The 24,305-nt window shown below is 42.8% G+C and overlaps 1 long non-coding RNA gene across 1 annotated transcript in view; it reads right to left on the minus strand.

The window, feature by feature from the left end:
- Window positions 1-9,993: 9,993 nt before the first annotated feature.
- LOC129528083 (uncharacterized) overlaps window positions 9,994-24,305 on the minus strand; it is a 28,315-nt gene continuing 14,003 nt past the window's right edge. The window contains exons 2-4 of the long non-coding RNA XR_008673277.2: window positions 18,279-18,436; window positions 13,329-13,837; window positions 9,994-10,051 (exon numbers count right to left, since the gene is read on the minus strand). This is a non-coding gene — a long non-coding RNA (uncharacterized lncRNA). The remainder of the gene's footprint in view (window positions 10,052-13,328; window positions 13,838-18,278; window positions 18,437-24,305) is intronic.

Raw genomic sequence — 24,305 nt, forward strand, 5'->3', positions numbered from 1 at the left:
AGGGGAATTTTAGCTAGGCAAGCCACCAATAATTTAGAGAGAGGTGGCTCTAATGAAGGGTCCAGGCTGCAGGGCATGGTAGACAATCTTTTAAGGCAAAGGCTCTGGGCCACATGACCTGTCCATGGTACAGTGGGTGTGTCAAGCACAGTGAAGTGTACAGAAGGTGTCTGACTTATGCTGCTTTGATGTACAATTTTTCAGCTTTACAATGGTGGAAAAGCAATACGTGTTCAGTAGAAACTGTACTTTGAGTACCTATAAAACCATTCTGCTTTTCACTTTCAGGAGATATTCAATAAACTACATGAGATATTCAACACTTTATTATAAAATTAGCTTTGTGTTAGATGATTTTGCCCAACTGCAGGCTAATGTAAGTGTTCCCAGCATGTATAAAGTAGGCAAGGCTAAGTTATGATATTTGGTAGGTTAGGTGTATTGATTGCACTTCGACTTACAATATTTTCAACTCATGATGGGTTTATCAGATGTAACCCCTTCATAAGCTGATATGGTTTGGCTGTGTACACCCAAATCTCATCTTGAATTCCCACGTGTTGTGGGAGGGACCCAGTGGGAGATGGTTGAATCATGGGAGCAGTTTCCCCCATACTGTTCTCATGGTAGTGAATGAGTCTCACGAGAGCTGATGGTTTGATAAGGGGAAATCTGTTTTGTTTGGCTCTCATTCTCTCTCTTGGCCTGCTGCCATCCATGTAAGATGTGACTTGTTCCTCCTTGCCTTCTGCCATGATTGTGAGGCTTCCTCAGCCATGTGGAACTGTAAGTCCAGTTAAATGTCTTTCTTTTGTAAATTGCCCAGTTTTGGGTATGTCTTTATCAGCAGCGTGAAAAAGGACTAACACATATAAGCCAAGAAACACCTGTACATGTGTTTCTTGCTTTAGAAAGCAGGAAGGCAATTAGGCTTTATTTTACATGAATCTACAATGTTGGTGAAACCTGCTCTTCCAACATCCTGCGGGCTCCTGGAATGGACTCTGATTAGGCATAAAATGAGGCATAGCCACACACAATGACTTTATCTGAAATACTGCTCACCTCCATGTCCCTCCTACCCTGCAAGAATGGGAAGTAGACTCGTTAGCATCATTTAAAGATGGTCTCCTGGCTGGGTGCAGTGTCTCATGCCTGTAACCCCAGCACTTTGGGAGGCCTAGGCAGGTGGATCACGAGATCAGGAGATCGAGACTATCCTGGCTAACACAGTGAAACCCCGTCTCTACTAAAAATACAAAAAATTAGCCAGGCATGGTGGTGGGCACCTGTGGTCCCAGCTACTCAGGAGGCTGAGGCAGGAGAATGGCGTGAACCCGGGAGGCAGAGATTGCAGTGAGCCGAGATTGCGCCACTGCATTCCAGCCTGGGCGACAGAACGAGACTCCGCCTCAAAAGTAAAAATAAAAATAAAAATGGTCTCCTTGCTTATGTGTTCACTTGCTCTTTCCTCTCTTTCCTGGAGAGATGATAGCAATTGCACTTACCTTCTGTTTGGGAGGGGCTTTTGGAAAGCTGAGGGGGTCAGGGTGAAGCCTGGGGGAAAGGGAGCAAAGAACTAGCTGATGGGGACCTGCTGTGGCTGAGTCTTTGGGAAAAGAGGGTAGAGCAAATTGCTTAAGTTTCTGCATGATCAGCCCAGCTCCCCAGGGCAGGAGAGGAGACAGGTTTAGTCAGAGAACCCACCCGGGACAATGCGGTTGGCTGGAATTAGGTCAGTGCCTATGAGAGGCAGGAAGATGTACAAATCGAGCCCAAGCAAGGGAACCCTCAACATCAATGGAGGTCCATAATCCAGGAAACCCCTAATATGCAGCAGTTATCTTTATTTTAGGATGCTTAGAAATAGACAGGATGGTACCACAGCCAGGTGAACAGAGTGCTACCTGGGAGTCAAGATCCCTAAATCTCTCTTTCAAGTTTCACCTCTGACTGGTTCTCTTATCACAAGAAAAAGTATTGAGAGCCTGCAGATGACACAGAAATTAACAAGACACAATTGCATCCTCAAAGAAAAGGTACGGAATAGAAAGAGTATGGGTTTTTGAAGCCATCCTGATCATGGTTCTGTCATTTACAAATTATGTGGCCTTAGCCAAATTACTTTGTACCTCTGACCATATGTTTTCTTATTTGTAAAATGGGGGTAAAAATACCACTAAGCATTTCTGAAAGGATTAGAGATAATATTATTCACCATGGAGAACCTCAGACTTGCTAGCTGCTGATAGCAGAGCAAGGAGGTAATGCCGAACAAACAGTGAGTTTGCAACCAGAGCAAAGCAGGCTTAATGCTAATAGGTCAAGGAAAGAGTAAAAAGGGAATGCATCAGAGAGGAGCTGACTGAAAATACTTTCCCAAAACGTTACAACTGGTCTACCTTTAAAGTGGAAATATGGACAGGCAATGACTCCTACCCAGGGCCATGTAACCTGACTCGTTGCACTAAGCCTTGCACTTAGAAGAGTTTGTGATTAGTTTAATGATCTGCCATCACCATCTTGAAAGTCTGTAATTTTTCCACAAGGGATTCAGCATTTTCATTTTAACTGGGCCCTGAAAATTATGGAGCCAGCCCTGCTCCCACTTATTGAGACTGATGGGGCTTTGTTGGTGAGCTACCTCCCCTGAGGCAGCCCACCTCCTTCTCCGAGGTTCCTGAGCTGGTCAGACCCAGATGCCTCACTAATATCTCTGTTTGTGGACACACTCAGCATGCTAGGCTCTCCTTCTCAACCTCCAGACTTTCTAATGCACATGATCTGCCCAGCTTCTCTGCAGGGAACTGAGTACTAAAACTACACCAGCTCATCACTCTCAATACACACAGGAATGTTTCCCTCCATGAAAATCATTTCCAGCATTCAAGAAGTCTACCTGGCAAAAACCATTCCTGCCATCAGCCCAATACACCTTTCCTTTAACAGCCCAATACACCTTTCATTCAATGAACATTTATTGAGCACCTACTATATACACAGGAAAACTCCACCTGGAACTGACAGGTGCTTGACTAAAGCAAACAAAGCTAAAGGAACAAAGTCCCCCAGGACCTAGATGAGATAAATCTTTGGGCGATTTGACGGGAAACTTTTGCCTGGAAGATAGAGCAAATTCTGGGAGCAGGGATGGGAGTGTGGAGGTAGGGCTATGTTACCTCTGGCTCCAGCAGCTGGTGCAAGGCAGCTGAATGAGATGCTGCAAACCCTGGCATATTTCCCTGCCTGCTATTAATAAGTTCCTAGCTGACTGTGAGTTTCATTACTACTGACTGTTCTGCATCCATGGGCACCATCCTCAGGGATGTCAGCACCATCCCAGTGGTATGCAGTGGGGGTAGACTATCTGCCGCCTTTGGCCTGGACTCAGTTTCACTAAAGGAAAGGGTTTGAGGTGGTCCAAGAAACCTGGGTATTTGCAGGCACAGAAGCAGCAAGGCCTGCAGAGAAGCCAGACAGTGGGCAGAGGACACAGCAACAAAATATCACTTCCTGCTGACTAACCTCTCTTCTATTCCTCAGCTTCCCTGCTCCATGAGCAGCTAGACCTGAAGTAGAAAATGTCCCAGAAGTTGATCTATAGGGTGTGCCAAGAAAAGATTCCCCATTCTTCAGAATCAGTGAACTGTAAGCCATAAGCAGTGAGAGTAAAAATAGCTACATCCATCTCAGGAGAAAGGGAGAACAGAAGCAGTGAGGGAAGGGCCCAACCCTTCCCAATAAGCTTCAAGCCAGGGATTCTCGGCGTTTTTAAAAATCCATGCCCCCTTGTCATAAATATGAACACATTCTACTCTCTTTTAGAGTTGTATAAATTTTCAGGAAATTAAGTATATCAACTTCAATTAAACAAAAGGCATAATGGTGATCCAAGTATACACTTTTTGAACTAAGCTTGCTATTTCTTCCTACCTCCCCAGTTTTCCTATCCTACTGCCTGAGATTCTTACATCTCCTTTAATATATCCTGCAATGAGGATATTCCCTTTTGCCCCCTTGTATCAGTTGATTCTCACTCTGCTATAAAGAAGTACCTGAGACTGGGTAATTTATAAAGAAAACAGGTTTAATTGACTCAGAGTTCTGCATGACAGGAGAGGCCTCAGGAAACTTATAATCATAGTGGAAGGCATCTCTTCACAAGAAGACAGGAGAGAGAATAAGTGCCCAGTGAAGAGGGAAGCCCCTTATAAAACCATCAGATCTCATGAGAACTAACTCACTATGATAAGAACAGCAGCACAGGGGTAACTGACCCCATGATTCAATCACCTCCCACTGGGTCCCTCCCATGACACGTGGGGATTATAGGAACTACAATTCAACATGACATTTGGGTGGGGACACAGCCAAACCATACCATTCCACCCCCAGCCCCTCCCAAATCTCATGTCCTCACATTTCAAAACATAATTATGCCCTTCCAGCATTCCCCCAAAATCTTCACTCATTCTAACATTAAACTGAAAGTCCAAGTCCAAAGTCTCATCTGAGACAAGGCAAGTCCCTTCCACCTAAGAGCCTGTAAAATCAAAAGCAAGTTAGTTACTTCCTAGATACAGTGGAGGTACAGGCATTGGATAAATACACCCATTCCAAATGGGAGTAATTAGCCAAAATGAAGGGGCTACAGTCCCCATGCAAGTCCAAAATCCAAAGAGGCAGTAATTAAATCTTAAAGCTCTGAAATAATCTCCTTTGACTCCATCTCTCACATCCAGTTCATGCGGATGCTCTCATATGGTGGGCTCCCACGTGGTGGGCTCCCATGGCCTTGAGCAGCTCCATCCCCCTGGTTTTGCAGGGTACATGCCCCTCCTGGCTGCTTTCACAGGCTGGCATTGAGTGTCTGCAGCTTTTCCAGGAGCATGGTGCTAGTAGTTGGTGGATCTACCATACTAGGGTCTGGAGGACGGTGGCCCTCTTCTCACAGCTCCACTAGCCAGTGGCCCAGTGGTGACTCTGTGTGGGGACTCGACCCCACATTTCCCTTCCACACTGCCATAGCCGAGGTTCTCCATGAGGGCTCTTCCCCTCCAGCAAACTGCTGCCTGGATATCCAAAAATTTCCATACATCCTCTGAAATCTAGGTGGAGGTTCCCAAAACTCAGTTGTTGACTTCTGTGCACCTGCAGGCTTAACACCATGTGGAAGCTGCCACGGCTTGGGGCTTGAACCATCTGAAGCCATGGCCCAAGCTGTACCTTGGCCTGTTTTAGCCTTAGCTGAAGCAGCTGGGACACAGGGCACCAAGTCCCTAGGCTGCACACAGCAGTGGGTGCCTGGGCCTGGAAACCATTTTTAGCTCCTAGGCCTCTGGGCCTGTGATGGGAGGGGCTGCAGTGAAGGTCTCTGACATTTCCTGGAGATATTTTCCACATTGTCTTGGTGATTAACATTCACCTCCTTGTTACTTATGCAAATTTCTGCAGCAGGCTTGAATTTCTCCCCAGAAAATGGGTTTTTCTTTTCTATTGCATCATTAGGCAGCAAATTTTCCCAAATCTCATGCTGTCACCTCTTGAATGCTTTGCTGCTTAGAAATGTCTTCCAACAGCTACCCTATGTCATCTCTCTCAAGTTCAAAGTTTCACAAATCTCTAGGGCAGGGGCAAAATGCCACCAGGCTTGTTGCTAAGGCATAGCAAGAGTCGCCTTTGCTCTAGTTCCCAACAAGTTCCTCATCTCCATCTGAGACCACCTCAGCCTGGACTTCATTGTCATATCACTATCAGCATTTTAGTCAAAGCCATGCAACAATTCTCTAGGCAGTTCCAAAGTTTCCCACTTCTTCCTGTCTTCTTCTGAGCCCTCCAAGCTGGTCCAACCTCTGCCTGTTAACCAGTTCCAAAGTCATTTCCACATTTTCGGGTGTCCTTATAGCAGCACATCACTTCCTCGGTACAAATTTACTGTATTAGTCCATTCTCACGCTGCTATAAAGAAATACCTGAGACTGGGTAATTTATAAAGAAAACAGGTTTAATTGACTCACAGTTCCATATGGCTAGAGAGGCCTCAGGAAACTTATAATCATGGTGGAAGGCACTTCTTCACAGGAGAGCAGGAGAGAGAATGAGTGCCCAGTGAAGGGGGCAGCCCCTTATAAAACCATCGATCTTGTGAGAACCCACTCACTATCACGAGAACAGCAGCATGGGGGCCAACTGCCCCCATGATTCAATTACCTCCCACTGGGTCTCTCCCATGACATGTGGGGATTATGGGAACTACAATTCAGGATGAGATTTCAGTGAGGACACAGCCAAACCATATCATCCTTCATTGAAATGTTTCATTATAAACTTACTTTAGATTGTGACCTTCTTGAGGCTCTGCCTTAATCTTCCTGGATCTTCTTAAGTCTTCTTTGAGTCTCTGACTACTTACAGAGGGGTGGGGCTCAGGAAGAGAAGAGAGATTCCTCAGCAGGAAACTGCAACTCACAGGTCCTATTTCCCTGCCTAGTTCATTGCCTGTGAAAAAGTCAGTGCTCAGTGCATGCTGATAAATGATTGATGTGAGGATGGATGGATGGATGGATGGATGGATGGAGATCAGTAATGCCAGATCATTATCTACTCTTCTTTAGGACCAAAATTAATTCTATGCTGTGGCCTTGGGCCTTAGCGGGGCCATGATCTTTGAGAAAATGAGAGGTGCAGACTATTCTAAGGAGTAGACAGATCCCTGAAGAGGACAGGCAAGTCTTTTCCAACCTAGTTCCCCTATACTTCTTGGGGAAAGGAGCTTTCCAGGTCAGACTATTCCCACCTGGGCAAAGTTCCCCAACCTTTGGGCAGCCACAAATGGTCACTAGGCACAGAGCAGGCCAGACTGTGCCAAAAGAATCATTCAAGAAGGCTCAGAAAACTCCTAACTGCCACATGGAGGAAAGCCCAGTGCTATGGTCCTCTTGGCTTACAGAGAGAAGAAAGAGGCCAGGCCATAGCACATGTTGACAAATCAGAAGACATCCAAAGGAGCTCAGAGAAATCTAGAAGTATGTTCTGTGATCAACAAGGGGATGAACTGAAGAGATTTAGCCTGAAAAAGAAAACAATGGGGGAAGAGTAAGGTGGGGGCTGAATAGCTCTCTTTGGAATGACAGTATGTTGAAAGTCAATATAATTGTTTAGCTCTAGAGAGGAGAACTATGGCCAAGAGGAGGCATATTTAATTTCATGCAAGGAAGCAGCCTCTAACAATTAACGTCAGCCCACAGTGGGTTGTTGAAGCCTATCACTGTTAAGAGGTTCGTTAGTTTCCTGTCAATGCACGAACTGAAACAGAAGCTACAGGATTATCTGTTTGAGCTGTTGTGTGAGGGATTCCTGCAGTGGGAGGAAGGTGGGGCTAGGTGATTCAAGGTATTTTCCACGATTCATTTGTTTAGGTGAGGCACCCATGCCATCCTCACCTCACCTCACCCACACCTACTGAGACTCTGAAATCAAGCTTTAATTCAAGGGTTTGACTACCAACTCAATTCCCCACATAGACTTTATGGATCTTAAAACTCCTAAGTTTATTAATGGAAAATTCTGATATCTTCCCCAGGGATGTGTAGATCCAAATGGGAGCCAGCCCCTTTCTTCCTTAAAGGGACACACTTACCAAGGGATGGTAAAAACCTTCACTTACAAAGTCCTCTTCAAACTCTGTCTCTGAGTTTCTCAGTTTTTCTCTCCTTTCTCCACACCCACACCCAGAGTAATACCCAGCACGTGCTTTAGAAAGGTTAATCTTGGGTCTCCATACTCTATAACTCCATCATTGTAGGACAATCAAGTGTCCTTTCAGTTCAGCCCTGGAAAACAACTCACAGTAGTGTCCCTGCTTATTGAATTAGTCAACCTGTCCAAGGTCTGAGCTCTTTTATGGAAGTAATCCACAGCCCTTTAATCAGTAACACCAGGAATTATGCTGAGGAATACCCATACCCTTCTATCACCAACCAGGCATCATGCTTCTCATCTTCTCTCCACCTCCATTGTGCTATGCTCTGAGTAGGACACACACCCAGTGCCCACTCTGACCACCACCCAACTGAGTATTGTACCAATGAACCCCTCACCTTCTCCTCAGGAGTCTTAGTCAGTTTTGTGCTGGTTTAACAAAATACCTGGAACTAGGTAACTTATAAAGAACAAACTTATTTCTCATGGTTCTAGAGCCTGGGAAGTCCCAGTTCAAAGTGCCAGCTGGTGAGGGCCCTATCTCTCTTCTTCTAAGATGGTGCCTTGTTGCTGTGTCCTCCTGAGGGGAAGAATGCTGCATCCTCCCATGTGGAAGGCAGAAGGGCAAGAGAGCCAAACACTGCCGCGTGAGGCCTCTTTTATAAGGGCTTTAATCCCATTTATGTGGGAGGAGCCCTGTTGGCCTAATCACTTCTTCAAGGCCTCATCTCTTAATTCTGTCACATTGGCCATTAAGTTTCAATACGTGAATTTTGGAGGAGACACATTCAAATTACAACATCAGGTATGTAAGGAAATTGGCAATAACCTAAAATTTTAAAATTTCTCCTTATATACCCACTCTACCTACACTGGATAGAGGAGTACATGCAAATTAGGTGCCAGGCACTGTCCAGAGAGTCCCAAAGTTTACTTTCAAACTAAACCCTGAAATTGACTCTGGGTCACCAACATCATCAAAGCTTGGGGTGAGCACCAAACCTGGCAGGTGCACAATCAGGAGTCACAGTGATGAAGTTCCCACACTGAGTGACTCTGAGCACAGACCTGGCAGGTGCAGAAGTGACTCTTCCAACCCCATTTCTTCATCCATCAGTGAGGAGGTTGGTCTTGATGATTTCTGGGATTTTACCATGTCTAAAATGGCACAATTCTGTGATTGAAAGAGGCATTTTCTCCTCAGCCCCTTCTGTTTCAGGTGAAGAAATCTAAGTCCTGGCTGGTTAACTGACTTGGCCAAGCTCATACTGGTCTTTAGAGCCTGGTCTTCTGTCTCCCAGTCCTATCTCCATCGAACCATTCCTCTCCTGAACCCTGGAAGCTGGATGGCCTTGGATTTTAGGAAAATGAACTGAAGAGGACACACAGCACACAGTAAAAGAAGCCCTGAGTCCACTCCATGGATCCCTTTGGCATAAGGCAGGGCCCTTAGTACAAAGCCCATAAGTAGATGCCAATTCTTCTCCCTCCTTTCTTCTCCCACCATAGACCCCATTCAGAGCTCAAAGCAAAGCCCAGGGCAGAGGGAGCTCCCTAGGAGGTCTCTGCTTGGGACTGTTCAGATCTGGGGACAGAAACAGCAGAAAGCCACTTACTTCTGAATTCAATGTTGCTATGATCCCCAGCTAGCTCTGTGTGTTTGGAAGGAACACTGTGAGCTGACTTGGAGCCCTACTGGGGGTGTGGCAAGCACTTTGTAAGTATTCCCTAAGCAACACTCAGAGAACCCTCTGGGAATAATTATCTCCCATTGATGGCAAAACTCATTCAGTCACAGGAGTGTTGAGTGCCTTGTTGTGCTAACAAGGTGAAGTCAGTAGAAGAGAAAGCAGTCAGATCTTGAGTTCCACACCAAGAACTGCATGTTCAGTAGGTTCATTTAATACAGTTTCCTAAATGAAAGTCACTGATGGCTACTTGGCAATGGTCATATGAGAAAGTTCTGGCAAAGGTTGTTAACTTTTTTTTTTTTTTGAGACAGGGTCTCATGCTGTCACCCATGCTGGAGTGCAGTGGCATGACCACGGTTCACTGCAGCCTCGACCTCCCAGGCTCAGCCTCCTGAGTAGCTGGGACTAAAGGCGCATGCCACCACCCCCAACTCATTTTTTTGTATTTTTTGTTAAAATGGGGTTTCGCCATGTTGCCCGGGCTGGTAAATTAAAGACAAAAAAGGGAGACATTGGATAGTTAGAATTAACCATCCAATAGAGGAGTTATATTATAAGAGATTTAATTTGGGAGAAGATCCTTTCTTTTGCAGGGTTGTTTGTGCCATTTTCTTTGATGATCTAATGCATCTTCAGTTTTTCCATGACCCAAGCCGAGACTGAAAATAATACAATCATGTGCAACCAACACTTTTTAGATACAAATAACTTGGAACACAGTCTGCCTATTGCTGTAAATGACTTACAAATTGTTCTATGTGAGGAACACCATGTGAGACTTCCAAATATCTGCCTAGGTGTCGACAAGTACCAAGGCAGGCTGATAGAAGTGACTGAATAGGTTCACATTCCAGGAACTCAGCACTCTGAAATGTCTGCATGGTTCAGAAAGCCAGGAACTTTGTGTGTGTATAATATAAGCACATTGATAAAAATCACACCACAGTGGTCACCCCTGCAACACTTCCAAATCCCATTGCCAGGGGTAACCGAAGGGAGTGTTGAGATCTGATTAGCTAAGACACCCTTAGCTTATGTCAGTTATGTAGTAAGCTACATGGAAATGCAGCTATTCCAATACTATCACAAGTTTTCTTCTAAGCTTGGTCTATTTTGGAAATAGAAGTGAGATAATGCACAAAAAAGAACCAAGGAATATCGGAGTAGGAAGGGACCTCAGAGCTAATCAACCCAGCCTCCCACTTCACTGCACAGAGAAGTAAACTGAGTTGCTATCTTAGGTCACACATTCCCTGAAAGCAGAGCCTGAGACAGGGATTCAGGTGCCCATGATTTACTGAGGGCGTGCTCTTCAGGAAACACATCTGAGGGAGTAAGAGAAGTAGTATAAGGAAGAAGCAAGTGCTGGTTAAGGATGTGACCTCAGCAAAGTTCAGTCTTGGCCTGAAGGGCTCTGGCTGTAGGCTTTCCCCCAAAAAGTGGGGAGCTGATATCAGAAGTGGATGGTTCCCAGAGAAAGGAACAGCCGTGAGCTGTTAGATCTCAGTGCCCACAGCAGCTGGGAGATGGGTCCCTGGGCCCGTGATGGGGATCGGGGTAGGGTCACAGTGTCTACTACGGCCCCAGAGAAATGCCTCATGCAATGTGCCACAGACAACTCCAAGCCAAGTTTTCTGGGTCTCATTCACTCCTCCTTCTACTACACAAAGCTGCCTCTTCAGAGTTTTTTGTTTTGTTCTGTTTTTTGAGTTTGTGTGTTTTCTCTTTTTCTTCAGAATTTCAGAACCTGATTTCATTAATTTTATTTCCCCAAGGATTGGATGACTTGGTGAACTCTGATAATCTGGAAAGATCTGAGGCCATTTTTAAATCCACCTGGAATAGCTCAATCCTTTTAATTATTTTTCAATTTGAACCTTATTTACTTTATAGTAAATGGTAAATGCTAGACATGTCCTGGTGCCTGCTTCACCCCAAGACCTTCCTAGAAACCGTGTCACATCCACAGTACTTTCTGTAAATGGACAACCTGTAGCCAGACTGATTAGAGTAGAAGGAGGCACCCGTCCCATGAACAAGCAATTCGTAGGAGAATTCTCTGTTTTTTCCTTTGTTTGCATGTTTTGAACCTCATGCAAAATAAATAAATAAAAGGTGTAAGCTGTGCAAATAAAATTTCTCAAAAATATCAGAGAGTGAGGCAATAAATAAGGGAAGCTGAAAGGTAAACCTATAACCGATAGGGAGATAGAGAGAGAGCGGGGGAAGGAAACAGAGAGACAGAGGGAAGACAAAGTGGCTAAATGGGCCACATAGAAGCTGATGTTCTAAGGGAGCATGCACTGAGTAATGGAGACTCTTGGAAGAGAAAAAACACTGGGTAGAGGATGAGGAGTCTAAGTCACCAGAGAATGGAACAGAAACAGAGAGGGGGGTCTCTGAGTCTATTGATGGCAGAGCTCAAAACTGAAGATCCATGAACTCTTCCTAAAGAAGTGGTGTTTTATAAGCCAGACAAAGGGTTTGGAAACCTGGGGAAGGTATTTGTCTACCAGAGTAGGACAGATATTAAGGTGGGAACACAGCTGCAGGCAAGAGGAGGAGACTTGGCTGGTCAGAAGATCATGTCCAGAGAAGCTAGGGGCTGATGAAAGGCAAAGAACTCGGGAATTGCAGCCAATGGTAATGAGTTGGGAGACCAGCCAGGTGGCAGAGCTCTCCCCAGGGGGATGGGAACAGACTGTGTGGTGATGTGGCACAGGCTTAGGGAAGTCAAAGGCAGGAACCATGACATGGGCACAATGCCAGTCCCAGGGAGACTTGGCAGGTGCACAGTCCAGGCCAGGTAAGAGGAGGGACCAATGAGAAGGGGGATAGAGGAAGGAAGAAGGGACCTGGTGGAAGCACCAAGTCCCAGGAGGTGGAGCAGCAGGACAGTTTCTTGAGGGTCTTTTCTTGGTTAGGGTTTCTTTTATCCTTTCTCAAGCTTGGCAGGCACTGGAAGACTGGATGGAGTCTGAATCTCTAGGGGTTAAAGGCAGCTCCTCTTGTTATCTAAGCCTATGTTTGCTGAATATGCAAACATTCTGTGAGTATGGATCTTAAAAAGCTATCAAAAAGAACAAAGCTCCTATAGGGAAAATGTGCTATTAATCTTAAAAGTTCTTTTCATTTTTTTGTGGCTGTTCTACAATAAAACATGACATTGTGGTTTTGTTTATTTTAGAATACTATAGTTTTGATAAAGCCCCAAACCCTTACATCAAATATATTCTTCAATGTCAAAAGGGCATGCAAAGATATGGTTCCTAATGAAAGATTTATCTTTTATCTGACAGTGATGATTTAGCTAGTGCTGATCTCTTCATCCTCTTTCTCGTTAAAAAAAAATAAGTTGAACAAAATTACCTTTCTTGGAATAACAGCACCTCTAAAAACCTGCCTGCTTTGTCATTACCTCTGTAATCTCCCTTGGAGATCACGGGCTATTCATTTTCTCCCTAACTCCAATTTGCCTTTTGATATTTTTCTTTGGTTTGTTCAAACAGTCTCCCAATTGCCCAGCTCATCAGAGCGAGGCCTTGGTGCGAGCGGGAGCGTGTCGCCCAGCGCTCCGCCAGCTTTGGGCCCCTCCGTGCACTGTGGAGGAGCTTTGAAAATGGTCTAAGCTCTTCTCGTTAAAGCTTTCTCTAGCTCTTATCCCCGTGACGTCTTTTATCTACATATCATGTCAGAGGCTGCAGCTTCATGGTCCTAAAAAAAAAAAAAAAAAAAAAAAAAAAAAAAAAAAAAAAAGGTAGCTGCCAAGCCTTAAAAAAAGGAAAGAGAAAAAGAATGGCTGGAAAGATGAGAGAATTACATGTGAATGCTCAGGGGACCATGTACAGCTGGGAAGAGGGTTCCCTGCACGAGGAGGCCTGAAATTCAGCCTGTGTAGGGCTGCATGTGCCTGGACAGGTACCTCCTCCCACTTACACCAAGGGGCCATCTGGTTGGCAGCTACTCTGGGTTCTTTTCCAGATGTCGAGTTGGGCCAGTGATGGATAGATACAGTGTTGCTGCTTTTTCTGGTGTTTTGAGCTGTTGCTGTTGTCTTTGGTTATTTTCCCTTTCATTCCATCGGTGTGATTTCGTCCCTAATGGCCCCTGTGGAAAGTTCAGCAGCCTGTGGCATCACAGTGGTTCAGAGGATGCATCGCACAAATGAGAAATCTTACATACATCTCCTGCTTCTCCTCTTACACAGCCTTTTGGAAAGAAATTTCTCTCCATGTTTAATCAGTGGTGCACTCACTTCGTCCTTGCTAGATTTTGAATGCACAACCACATCCCACCTCATTAGTGACAAGAAAGCTGAGCCGTCAAGCATGGCTTACACTCCAGGAGCGGGGTCTGTATTAGAGCAAGGTCCAGGATCCATGCACAAGCTGAGTTGGCTTTTTCTTTTCTTTTAAGCTTTATTGATCTCAGGAAGAACTGAAGGTCTGTTGAAAAAGTGTGGGAATCAGCTCAACATACTAATTTATGTATTATTTATGCACTTAAAGAAGCCTAGACTCCTGGCAGGAAAGAAAAATGTGTGCAATAGAACTGCCATTGTATTCAATCCCAACATCCGGAGCACTTCACACAGGCACTGTGAAGTCTCATGGGGAGAATGGGATATGGGAAGCAAAGCAGAATTTGAAACTGGCCTGTGTTTGAGCACCACCTCCATCATGAGACCGGGGCAAATGACTGCACCTCTCTAGGCTTCAATTTTCTCATCTGTAAAATGCAGACAAATGCCTATTTGCAGGGTTATTATAAGAATTAAATGAGAAAAGTAGTGCATGAATTTCTAAGTCATTACAAATGCCTGTTGTAGGTATCCTGTGTGAGGAGGGGCACAGGTCCTGCTCCTGGGTTTCTTGTCATGGAATGGCCGCCTTTCCTGACCAAAGGCCCCAGTGAGAACAGACAACTCTAGAGCACTAAAGAATTCTCCCATCTTTACCAATAGGACACAGAACAAAGACTTGCTCCATTAATTCAGGCCACAGCTAGCATGCATCCATCACTCAATCTCTCTCTCTATATATATACACATACATATATATACATATATATGTGTATATATACATACATATATATGTATGTGTGTGTGTGTGTGTGTATATATATATATATATAAAAGAAAATAAAACCACCTCAGTCACCCACCTACCATAAAGCAGTAAGTCCAGTATTTTCCTAATAACCTCAGCCCCATATTAATGGCCAGCCTGCCTCTCACATTCGGCAAGGAGAGCACTGGTCTCTGAACAATCCACTCCTACCTGGTTCCTTGCTGCCACCAACATGGCTGTTGAACTCTGACTGCCCACAGCCTGAGATGTTCCCTCCACACTGTGCTGGCCTTATACCTTTGGTCTTCTGAGGGAGGATGGTCAACTTTAATGTCCAGCTCAGCGAAGGCTGCGCACCCCTCTCCCCAGCAAGAGTTCTAGGACAGCAGTTCTTAGCTGATACTCCCTCCCTCCCTCCTCCAGGTGTCAGGATTCCAGGGATTGTCTGTCAGAATTGTTTTACATAGCAAGAACTCTCTGACTATTTCAATTCCCTGTAATCCACATCCCTGTGCCTCCAACCCCTAGAAAGCAAGCAGATCTTTCTTTTCAGCCTTTGAAATCCACTGGTTCTCCTCCTGTTCAATATCCCTGCTTCTAGCTAATTGAAACTATATATATGTTATTGTTAACTACAGTCATCCTACAGTGGTATAGAACACTAGAACTCACTCCTCCCATCTAGCCATAATTTTGTGTCTTTTAACAAATCTCTCCCTAGCCCCCTCTTCCCCCAACTCTTCCCGGCCTCTAGTATCCTCTATTCTACTTTTCATTTCTATAAGATCAACTTTTTCTAGCTTTCACATATAAGTGAGAATATGCAGTGTTTAACTTTCTGTTCCTAGCTTATTTCACTTAACGTAGTGTCCTCCAGTTCCCTCCATGGTGCCACAAATGACAGGATTTCATTCTTTTTATGGCTGATTAATACTCCATTGTGTGTGTGTGTATATATATATATATATATATATATATATATATATATACACATATATATCACATTTTCTTTATTTGCTCTTCTGTTGTTGGACACCTAGGTTGATTGCAGGTCTTGGCTATTGTGAATAGTGCTGCAATAAACACGGGGGTTCAGATGGCCCTTCAATATAATGATGTCTTTTCCTTTGAATAAATTCCTACAGCTCCCCTTTGTTCACTTCCCCCTCTCATCCTCCCCTCCCCACTCCATCCTCACGCGTACCTCATCTTCTCCCCTTCCCAGCCACATCCAAAAAGGACAAAGCTTCCTCTTCAGTTTCACCACAGTGACTTAATCTCTTGTGCAAAAGACAAGGTAAATCCTCAGTAAGACCTTTTACTACAGTTGCAATATTTATCCAAATTGTCTTATGTGGGACAAACTCTGTGCTCGATAGTTCACATCCTTACCTCACTTAATTCTCACAACGACTTTGTGTAAATATTACAAAGAGAAACTGAGATTCTAAGGGGTTAAACGGCTGTTCCAAGGCCACACAGCTTGTCAACTCCACCACTTGTTAGAGCCCCTATCCCCTGGCATTCAGCTCCACACTCCTGTCCTGTATATTTCACAACACTTACTATGCCAGGACTTCTTAGCAGTTCATAGCACTTCTCACAAAATAACTCATTTCATCCTCACATACCCTGTGAGGTAAGTACTATTATTATCCCATTTCACAGGTGCAGAGACTGAGACATAGGGAATTTAGATAACTTTTCCAAAGGCCTACAGCTGATGAGTAGACAGGGATGCAAACCCAGGTAGTCTGAGACCCTTCAGGTTGTATGGCTTCTACCTAGCCTAGCTCCTCCCAGAAGGGAATTCCCTCTCTCCCAGAATCCTACTCCCAGTAGAGGACTGGCAGTGTTGATGGGATAGGGTACGAGCCAGTGGGACAGGGACTATTGCATCCATGTGGCCTGGGAATGGGGTTTCCTACAGTCTCCTGTTCTGAGGAGATGGAGGCTGTGGAGCCAGGACCAGGGAGAGAAATGAGCCAGGATCTCCTGCTTGTGTGTGATGTTCCTGAGGCCCTGCCACAAATAGACTGTCAGAGTGCCCAAATCACACCTGAAACATTCCTTCTTTTGAATCCTGTAGACTTCTAGACTGAGAGCGGCCTATTAAAATGAAAACACCTCTGGAAGCTGAATCTCCCTAAATACGACTTCAGCAGAGGTGACAAATGGTCAGAGCCACACAGCCTTTCTTTCACTGTTCTCCTCTCAGTTGCCGCAGTGTGCTTAGCCCAGAAATGGCTCTCCCTGGCCATCAGGAGCAGAGCTGGGGGCCCTGGCCTAATGCTTAGGAAAGAGGGTGGCAGAGGAAGCTGACCTCAGAGCCAAGGCTGAATTGCCACAGTCAGGTACAGTGAGACAGGGACAAACAAGTTCCCAAGGGGAGGAGAAATGTGGGCTGCCACCACAGGAGTCCCCTTCCGGGCTGCACAGAGCATTCCCTCATGGCACACATGTGTGCCACCTGCAGTGGCACCCTGAAACCTGTCCATCCTCACGGCTCCACTTCCACACAACATGACAAACACTGCTTACTGGGAACCCCTGTGACTGTCTGACTGAGGAGGGCTCTTTTTCTGATTTTGGGAACATACTCAGCTGACACATAGGGCAAGGTGGAAGAGTCAAGGAGTTAATGACCCCAAAGGTAGCCTGAACCAGTGATGAAAGCTGCTGAATCAATATCCAGCTGCAATTACCCCGGGGGAAGTCCTACGCTGTCTCCCAACATTCTCCCACATGCCCCAGCTCCAGGTGCCTGGCTTTCACGTACCCTTTACTGGTGTCCTTTCTCATCTCACTTCCCCACCCATCTACCAGTGGCTTCTGGAGTGAACTCTCAGTTGAGTTCCATGTGCTCAAATCCTTGTTTGGGGATCTGCATTGGGGGGCGTTACTCTGGGTATTTAATTTTATTCAATTTTCCCTCCATATTTTGTTTGTCTTCTTGTCTAGTTTGAAGCTGTTTTGCCACAATTCATTCTAGGATGTCATCCCCTGTTTTGCATTTTGTATGGATGCATAGACAGTCCTGTGACCCACAGGAGAACATACAGAAGTGGACTGTGAAGATAAAGGAGCAAAAAACAATGACAAGTATTGTCTTTAGTGAAGAGACACATTGACCATCATCCTTAAAATAAACTTAGCTCAATCATTTCTATCAAGCTCTATATTAGCTCATGTCAATGATTTAATAAACAATCATTGAGCACCAATATGTATAGAATATGCTGCTAGACACTGTGAATGATACAAAGTGTAAGACACAGCTCCTCCCTCTGGAAGGTAATACATGAATTGAGGAAACAAAACCTGTGCACCTAACAACAACTCATCAAGCAAGATTGCATGCACTAAATACCAAATGGATGCCATGTGACTTTACATTTCAAGGGACAGTAGAATAAGTTTAATTTCTGGATATCCCATCAAAGAATTCAAAAAGAATTTCATTCCCTTTGCTAACTGCAAAGCAAATAGCTTTCCATCAGAGGAGCCCCTGGTCAGTTCTGCACTGCAGGGGAAGCAGCAGCATTAGAGATTTATTCACAGATGAAATTTATGATTGTCTGTAACTGATGCCTCTCAGAAGCATTAGAAAATACCTTGCTAATCTAACAAGGTATCTGACCTCAGAATCTCTACCAATAGCATTACTTCTTTGCATGAAACATTTGTTAGTTGCTTAGAGGCCCCCTATCCAAGCATGTTTTCTAGGGTTTAACCTGATTCTAGGGGTTAGCACCAATGATCCCAAAATCCTTGAATCTCAGAGGTACAAGGGACCCAAGAGGTCTTCCAGTCTCACCATGTCTCCATAGGTCGCCCTCCAGCTTGGCCACTTCCAATGACCTGAAGTTCACTCCTTTGGTATCCCATTTCTTTGGAAGCATCCCAAAGTGGTAGAATATTCTTCCTCCAGTATAAAGTTTCTCTTGGAGTCATAAAGAAAGGATGACAACAATTCTACAAAGAGAGAAGAAAGGCTGCCATAAATACCCAGTAGAGCAAGAAACTCACCCCACGTAGCGAAGGTGAAGCATGCATACTCTCATCCCAGGCATAGGCCAGCAGTGCTGAGGAATTGTTTTGAGGCATGCATACTCTCATCCCAGGCATAGGCCAGTAGTGCTGAGGAATTGCTTCCTCAAATATTCCCAGGAATTTATTCAATAGTCTTCAACAGACGGGTTTATAAGGTTCAGTGAGCCCAAATGACTTGAAAATACCTAAAGGCTAGACATTCTGAGGTTAGGTCAGGGTGCCATAATTACTTTTGTGTCTATTGGGGCTTGCCCTCAGAAGGGGTAGATCAACAACAGAGAATCCCAAGAGAGATCTTGACCCTTCAGAGAAAGATAGCTGTTTGGAGGGGTTGGGAGTCCCAGGAAGAAAGTAGATGCATGTTCAGAGTTGAACCTCTACCTGCAAGAGTTTATTGAGTATCTACTTAATACAACAACTGAAACAGTTGGTTCTTGCTTTTAAGGCACTCATTCCGTGTGCCTTTTATCCAAGCCTTTGATTTCCTCCAAGCTGCTGCACTTAAACTGATCCACAGTTGTAACATGTGGTTTCCTTAAGACTTCTTTTTTTTTTTGAACAATGCAAAAAAAATAGCAAAGATTAATATTTTGGAATTCCATATCACCATGATGCATAATTAACAATTTTATTTGCTGTCTATTCATGAGCCTCATCCCTCCTTTTTCACTTTTACCCCCAAGCTTTCACTCCCAGAAAATCACTGCCCTGAGTTTAGTATGTCTTTCAGTCCATTTCTTCTATAATTTTACATTCATAATCCTTTATTTTCTACCCCAATTTAAAAGTTATACTTTCTACTTCAGTAAAGTTTCAGGATACAAAATCAATGCACAAATATTAATAGCATTTCTATACACCTATAATGTTCAAGCTGAGAGCCAAATAAAGAACACAATCCCCTTTACAATTGCCACACAGAAAAATAAAACACCTAGGAATACATCTAACCAAATTGGTAAAAGAGCTCTACAAGGTGAACTACAAAACACTGCTGAAAGAAATCATAGTGACACAAATGGAAAAACATTCCATGTGCATGGATTGGGAGAATCAATATCACTAAAATGGCCATACTGCCCAAAGCAATCTACAGACTGAATACTATTCTTATCAAATTACCAATGTTGTTTTCACAGAACTAAAAAAAAAAAAAAAAAATTCTAAAATTCATAGGGAATCAAAAAAGACCCTGAATAGTCAAAGTAATCCTATGCAGAGAGAACAAAGCTGGAAGCATCATATTACCTGACTTCAAACTATACCATAAGTAACCAAACATGGTACTGATGCAAAAACAGACACATAAATCAATGGAACGGAACAGAGAACCCGGAAATAAAGGCACACACTACAGCCATCTGATCTTTCTTTGACAAAGTTGACAAAAATAAAAAAAAAAAATGGGGTTGGGCGCAGTGGCTCATGCCTGTAATCCTAGCACTTACTCCTGAGGTCAGGAGTTCGAGACCAGCCTGCCCAACATGGTGAAATCTTGTCTCTACTAAAAATACAAAAATCTGCCAGGCATGGTGGCTCATGCCTATAATCCCAGCTGAGGCAGGAGAATCACTGGTACCCAAGAGGCGGAGGCTGCAGTGAACTGAGATCATGCTACTACACTCCAGCCTGGGCAACAGAGCAAGATTGGGTCAAAAAAAAAAAGCAATGGGAGAGGACTTCCTATTTAATAAATGGTGCTAGTATACTTGGCTAGCCATATGCAGAAGAATGAAACTGGACCCCCACCTGTCACCATATACAAAAATTAACTCAAGATGGATTAAAGATAAAAATGTAAGACCTCAAACTATAAAGATCATAGAAGAAAACCTAGAAAACACCATTCTGAACATTGGCCTTGGGAAAGAATTTACGACTAAGCTCTAAAAAGCAGCTGTGACAAGAACAAAAATTAACAAGTAGGACCTAATTAAAGTAAAGAGCATCTGCACAGCAAAAAAAAATATCCACAAAGTAAGCAGACATACTACAGAATGGGAGAAAATATTCACAAACTATGCATCAACCAACAAAGGTCTAACATCCAGAATCTATAAAGAATGTAAATAACTCAACAAGCAGAAAACAAATAACCCCATTTAAAAATGGGCAAAAGGTATGAACAGACACTTCTCAAAGACAACATACATGCAGGCAACAAACATATGAAAAAATGCTTCACCTCACTAATCATCAAAGAAATGTAAATCAAAACCACAATGAGATACCATCTCACACCAGTGAGAATAACTTTTGTCAAAAAGTCAAAATAACAGATGCCAGCAAGGCTGTGGAGAAAAGGGAATGCTTATTCACTGCTAGTGGGAATGTAAATTAGTACAGACACTGTGGAAAGCAGTTTGGAGATTTCTCAAAGAATTTAAAACAGAACTACCATTCAACTCAGCAAATACCATTACTGGGTATATATCCAAAAGGAAACAAACAAATCACTCTACCAAAAAGACATATGCACTTGTATGTTTATCACAGCACTATTCACAATAGCAAGGACATGAAATCAAAGTAGGTGCCCATCAATGGTGAATTAGATAAATAAAATGCAGTACATATACACTAGGAATACTATGCAGCCAAAAAAAGAATAAAATCATGTCCTTTGCAGTAACATGGATGCATGTGGAGGTCATTATCCTAAGCAAATTGACACAGAAACAGAAAACCAAATACTACATATTTTCAGTTTTAAGTGGGAGCTAAACATTGGGTGCTCAGGGACATAAAGATGACAACAGTAGAAACTAGGGATTACTGGGGGAGGAGGAAGGATCAAAAAACTAACTGTTGGGTAACAAGCTCAGTACCTGGGTGACAGGATCATTCATACCCCAAACCTCAGCATCATGCAATATACCCAGGTAACAAACCTGCATATACAGTCCCTGAATCTAAAATAAAAGTTTATTATGGCATAATAAATAGGTGGGTGAATTGTTCCTTAGTACAATTAAATCTATTTTGTTAAATCTATTTGTTGTTATTGAAGTAATAAAACTTGCAATTTAATTTTTTTAATTTAAATTACAAATAAAAGTTTCACTTTCTATGTACATTCTTTTAGTGGTTACTCTTTAGATTTTAAAATACATACTTAACTATATTTTTGTAACTGAGTCTAAAGTTATTTGGTATCTGTATCTATCTCCTAAACTTTAGCTTGCTTTAACTTCCTTCCCAAATGAACCTTTGTTATTTTTATGTCAGAATTTTAGTTATATTTTGCTTTTAAACATATAAATAAGTTATTGTTTGCTTCTTGCATCCCATACCTTTCTTTTGGTCCATTTTTATTCCAGCTTTACAACATCCTTTATTATTTCTATCTGTGAGTGGTAAACTCTTCAAGTTCTTTCATATCTAAAATATCTTCATTTTTCCCTCACTTTTAAAATATCATCCAGCTGGTGTTATATAGTCTACAGTTTGTTTTAAAATATTTCAGAAGAAGTAGCATGACATATATTTCTGAATATATGCTAGTTGTAATCTATGGTTGTGGTTGGTAAAGATTGGAAGTACTTAATCAATGATAAACACTCCAAGGTTGGTTAATTAGAATTGAAAGATCCCATTCAAGATTAGACTCCTCAGAGGCAACTTCTTCAAGCCCAGTAAATACTGCTGTCTAAAACCACAGGAGAGCATTAATTGGCATGATGATTTAGAAATATTTTTTAATTGTTGAAATAATTGGTGGTCAAGCTATGCAGATTGGTTAGGAATATTGTACAGGTACCTCCTTCACTTCTGCATGAACAGGGTGTAATATTAGGTCCACCCAGCAGCTGAACTCCCTGCAAGCAATGGGCTCGCTTTCTACCTGTGTTCTACCATTTCACAGAGGACTCTGTTAATTTCCAACAGGAAAGTGAGCTGATTCTGCTTCTAGAATATTATCACATCTGCCTCTAGAGAGTCTTTCATGCAAGGCATTAGTAGAAATGCCTAAAGAATGGAGAAATATAATTTAATTGACCTTATAAGAACAAGCATGACTATTACGTGTGCCTGCTTACCAAAAAATGCTTGTGACCATGGTAGAATTCACCCTGATACTTGCTTTCATTATAAATATCCTACCTGGTGGCAAGATTGTGCAGAAGGAAATCTCACTTACTACTAATCACTGGAGGCCACCAAAATTTACCCAAAAAATAAGGCAGTGATTGACTAGGCTTAGGTTGGTTCCTAATAACTGAATATGAAATTCTAGGATTAGAGTGTTTCAGAGCAGTATCTATTGTCTTCTGACAATTACCAGTGAAAACTCTGCTGTCAGTCTGATTGCTGTTGGCTCATAGCTAACTCTGGTGGATTTTAGGATTTTATATTCTGCTGTTCTACCACAATGGAACTCACCAAAAGATTTTTTTTTCTCTTTCAATCCTTCTTGACATACTTAATTTTTCTTTCTAGAAACCCATGTCTCCATATTTAGACAATACTCAGCCACTGTGTCTTTGAATCTTGGCTTTTTATCATTATCGCTATTCTTTCCTTACAGAGCTCTGCTCTTTGCTCCTAGAGTTTCTATTAGATATACATTGGAGTTTCTCATTCTATCCTCCATGACTCCTGATTTCTGCCATATTTCTATCTCTTGATCTCTCTATACTACATATGAAAAACTGTGTCAGTTCCATCTTTCAAATCATTAATTCTCTCTTTATCTGTGTCTAATCTATACTGTAACCCATCTACTGAGCTGTTTATTTCAATGACTATTTCTCATTTTTAAGATTTCAACTTGGTTCTTTTTAATTTGACAGAATAATTTATTAATATTTCTGGCATTTCTATGTGTTTGGCATGGAAACATGGTCTCTTAGCATATGCTCAATCTGGTCTTTTCACTCAAAAGTCATCACATTGATCCTTCAGTGTGGCTGGGAGTTGGATTCAAGACAACTTGATTTTAAGAAGATATAATAGTAGAATTATGAGGAAGGCACCCAGAATCTTTTTACTGTTAGTCCAGAACCAGGAGAGGGACAATAGTAAAGCAGGAATCTGAAATATTTCATATGCATGGAGAAACCATTTTACAGCTACTTTACAATTACATCATGCTCTCTAATGACAGGTTTTCATCATCATGGATAGAGCTTGGCTTGGTAACTCCAAACTCTTGAGAGAAAACTGTGCCAAAAGCAGAGGTGTTTGATCCTGGGAGAGACAGTTATTAAGGGAAAATTTTATGCAAATAAATCAGCAAACACTAAGCAGCTGGATACCTGCTACCAGGGCAAGCTTGGAGAGACTTAGAGGCCAGCTGGCAGGGAAACTGCTAATTGAAAATAGACAATCATGGGGTTCTTAAGCAGATCAGTGATATCATGCTGCTACTTCATTTTTCTTTTTTTTTTTCTGCTTGGTGACAGAATTGAGAGAAGATACAAGGGACATTTTAGTTGGTTAAGGATGCCAGAAAGGTTAAAATCATGCCACCCTCTCAGTAGTCAACAGTCTATACAGAAAAAAAAAAAAAAAGTATATGGTTCTGATGGAGAAATGGTGGAGACCACAGAGCTAGAAGTCTTGTAATTGCAAAAACAAAAGAAAACACTAAAAGTACTAAGATTTACTATTGCCCTCAGGACAAACAGGGTTAATATTAACTGAAAACCAGTTAAGCATTATTGTTGACTCTCCTGGAACAACTGCTATAATGCAGATTCCTGGGCTTCCATCCAGGTACTTGATTCAGTAGGTCTGGAATGGGGATCAGAAATCTGCATGTTAATAAGCATTCAGATTCTGATAGGAT

The sequence above is a fragment of the Gorilla gorilla genome, chromosome 19 (assembly GCF_029281585.2).
Source record: "Gorilla gorilla gorilla isolate KB3781 chromosome 19, NHGRI_mGorGor1-v2.1_pri, whole genome shotgun sequence".
NCBI lineage: Eukaryota > Metazoa > Chordata > Mammalia > Primates > Hominidae > Gorilla > Gorilla gorilla.